The sequence below is a fragment of the Kryptolebias marmoratus genome, linkage group LG17, assembly GCF_001649575.2.
Source record: "Kryptolebias marmoratus isolate JLee-2015 linkage group LG17, ASM164957v2, whole genome shotgun sequence".
Taxonomy (NCBI): domain Eukaryota; kingdom Metazoa; phylum Chordata; class Actinopteri; order Cyprinodontiformes; family Rivulidae; genus Kryptolebias; species Kryptolebias marmoratus.
In genome coordinates this window covers 18,089,163-18,093,226 of record NC_051446.1, presented here as the reverse complement: position 1 = coordinate 18,093,226, position 4,064 = coordinate 18,089,163, and positions in this window count along the sequence as shown.

Genomic DNA, 4,064 nt, shown 5'->3' with positions numbered 1-4,064 from the left:
TTCTTTGAAATCTTTAAAATCATATAACACTTGGCAGCTTACCGAGCCTCAGTGACCAGTACAGAACATCAATTTTTCTTTTTATGGAAATTTGCAGCTTCCTTAAAGAAATAGTTTCGATTTTTCTAGTGGGGTTCTATGGAAATGTTACAAACTGTTAGCAACTTACCTGAAACGCTTCAGTTCAGAGAAACGGAGCTTGATTATGTCCAGACTGATGAGCTAACAGCTAGTCCAGGTGAGGCTAAGAACAAAGTGGATCTCAAACATTTCATAGCAATTCACAGGAAGGCTATTTTATAAACTTTTATATTGCTGCCAAGTTCCCATTTCACAGATATTATTTGCATAGACTTATTTGGTTGTTTGCAAATGGAAATAAGAGCAGTAGCAACTAGCTTTAGCACTTCCAGAGGCACTTTTGGCAGAAACATTGTAACATTTTTGCTGGGATAATGGTGTAGTGTGAAGCTGATGTCAGTATAAAAGTTTTTAAAAATGGCAATCACGTGAACTGCTTAGAAATCTCTGAGACTGGAGCTGTTTCAGGACAACAGCAATGTACTTTGAAGTAATTCAAATCAAATCTATAACAGGTAAGATACTGATTGTTCATAACCTTTCCACAAGCCCCACTTTAAAAGATCTGAAAGGTAAGTTCCTCACCCTTCAACTAACATTACATTACTCAAGGATTGATATTCCAGGGACACTCATGGTTCAAATTGTGCTGCCACTGACTGCTCCTAAAGGCCCAGTTGGCAGAAGAAAGATTTGCCCCATGTGCTGCAGAATAAGATAACATGTGGTGACAGTCCTGTCTCCTGTGACCGGCTGGGTTTTGCATAAACCAAAGCTTACTCTCCAAGAAACTCAAAGTGAATTCAAGATGTAGGATTTACATTTGTTATGTAGCCTGTGTAGATGTTGCATTTTGGGTTAAATGTGTTGGGCACATACAGACAACAATGAAACATATCTTCTTGTTTAATCACAACAACTCAAGCTTAGTCTGATTTGTATTCCTCTCTTACAAACTCACGTTACTTCAGTGATCAGCCTCTTTCAAGTCCATTTTTATTAATGACATTGGGATAAATATCTTTACAACTGAAGTGCATCTTTTTGTAGATCACACCAGATTTTACTCAGGCCATGGAGGAGCTTCCAACTGCCTTTCAGCAGCTGCAGGCAGGACTGTGCAGCTTAAAGTTGGTGTTTAATATGATTAAAACAAAATTTGTGTTGTGTTACTGTACAGACAATACTAGCATTTCACCCTATGTAGGAGACCTTATCGAAAGAGTATCATCCTACAGATAATTGGCTGGAGGTTAGATTGAGCTTTTATAATCAAAACAGGATCTGTTTTAATTTATCCATGTGTCATGACTTTTACAGGCTACATTTTTAAATGATCTTGACTATGGTGACATAGTGACATAACAAATTCACTGTATAGTGCACATCATTATGTACTTTATAATATGGTTTCTTGGCCTTATTGTATATGTGCCAAGCTATATAAGATAAACTCTTCAATTATTTGTGTGATTTTTAATACCTTCAAAGATCTATTATGAGTCCTTCAGTTGACTCCTCTTTAGAGTTCCCAGGATTTTTTCTGAAATCGACAGAATGACATCCTCTTATTTTGTTCTGTTTCTTTTTTATTACAGCCTATTGGCAAATTAAAAGGCTGCTACACATTAACAGTCCCCATACTGTGTAAACAGCTGAGATTGACCAGTCGTGGACCAGGCTGGAGGATGCATCTGTTTTGAAAGGGAGGGAGTCTGGGCACGCTCTGCCAGAGCAAATGGAAGATGAGCCCACAGATTCTGTTTCAAAGCTAAGTTCGGCCCCAACCTTTGCCAACTTAATGTAGCTCCCCCTGGAGCCACAAGAGGCTTCATGCATCGTTTTTAATTAGATATGCAGCAGCTCTCAAACACCGCCAAGGTCTGTTTAATGCTGCAGTCACTTGCCCAGTACATTACAAACGCTGACCAATTAAAACTCCTTTTTTGTGATTCTCATAAGCGTTAAACAAATCCCGGCTGTTTATATTTGTGGCTCTAAAGCACATACACTAATGTCATACCCTCAAAGCTATGTGCCAGACTCAAAATTAGTCTTCTGGAGTCAATATAATTTTTTTTATGCAATTATGGTAGAGATGTTAGGTCTTAGTTTACATAATTATCTGCTTTTCTGTAACAAAATATTGTTTTGGTGATGGGGAAAGTACAGGGGCTGTCAATTTGACGAGACTGCCATAGAAATAACCGGGATGAGGATTACAGGGCTACTCCTCCTCTGAGTAAAAGGCATGTTTTTAGGAATTGAAACAAATTCACACCTCTTCTTCCACAGATATAATTGGTGTGTTTGCTTTGTTCTGAACCGTTTCCATATTTAACGCAACTTGATGGAGTATACAACAATCTGTACACACGCCTGTGATGCTCAATAAGGAGAGTTGAGGAACGTAACAACCCTGGATGAAGCCAGGCAGCACACACAGAAGCCTGATAATTAGTGAGACATTTTATAGAAGCAGGGAGGCGAGAGGAGCTGTCCTTTGTGCTGAATCAGCCACCCAGGCTTCTTGGCTGGTGTTCTCTGTGGACTGCATGCTCACCTACATACGCCTGGAATGTTTAACCTACATGTTCAGTCTGTTTTCTAATTAATTTAACACAAGCAAGGGGGGTTAAAAATAACTTTTGAACCTCTTTGGGGATTTATTAGTGTAAGGTTTTGAATACGCGGTTGTGCAAGATATTTGTTCAAAACTTTGGCATTAACGATTATAGTCAACTCTGTCTGTCTTTTGGCAAAATATCTCATGAACTACTGGATGGATTTTAAACAAACTTTCAGCAAATGATCATTAGGTATACGTCTACAGTTGATTCATTTTTGGAGCCAGTTCAAATTGATATGGCTACAACAGCTTACTGACTATAGAAAACACAAAAATGGCTATAATTTAGTCAGTTTTACAGATATTGTGCTAAAACTTGGTATGGTTGTAGTTAAGAGTCATTTACAACATACTCAAAGTTCTACATATTGTGCAAGGTCTTTGATAAAAACATTAGGAATAACTGATGGAGTCAATTTTGTTTTTCTGTTAGTAAAATATCTCATGAACCCCCTGGACGGATTTTAATTAAACTTTCTGAAACTATTGTTTGGATGTATGTCTAGAACTGATTAAGGTTTGAAGTCAATCCATTTTAACCTCCTAATACCCAAACTCTTGCATGGCGTGCATTTTTAATTTCTCTTTTCATTTTGGGCTGATTGAGACCTGATGTGAATGAAGGAATGCTAAGCAAAATGTGATGTTCACATATTAAGATGGCCTTCTCCGCTAACTAAACTCGCCAACATAAAAATGGCTGTAACTCAGTCAGTTTCACAGATATCGAGCTATAATTCGATGTGGTAGTAGCTGAGAGTCGTTCACAACACATACTCTGAACAGGATCACATCTCACATAGGAAAGTGACGGACAAGATGCATTCCTCAAAGAAGTACCAGGCCTTTAATTAATTGTGTATGACAATGTACTGCAAAGTTTTATGTTCTAAATTTTACATTTAAAAGAACAAACTACTTACACACAAACATAAAAACGCTCTTGTATGGGTAAACACTACGTTATATCGCTGGACTGGTCCTACTAGGTGGAAGTATTTATTGATGTGGCTAGTAAAACTGTAGTTTTCTTTTAAATTATTCTTTATTTGCAACAAGATCCTTAAAGTTTCCGAACTTTATGCTTTGTTTTGACTCTGCCTGTAAATCCTGAGAAGTTAAACTTCAACTAGTTGTGGTTTAGTAGACGAGCTATCAACAAAACACCAAATAAGAAAAATGACATTTGGGCTTAAATATTATTACTTGTTTGCGCTGTCGGCATCATCACGGCTCTCAGCCAATCATGGCGAGCTCTGCTGTCCCTTTTTCCCCCTCTGTAGGTCCGGACCAATCAGGATGAGCTACACACTTTGTGACGGCGAAATCAAAGTTGTTGTAAAAGGAGCGGCGC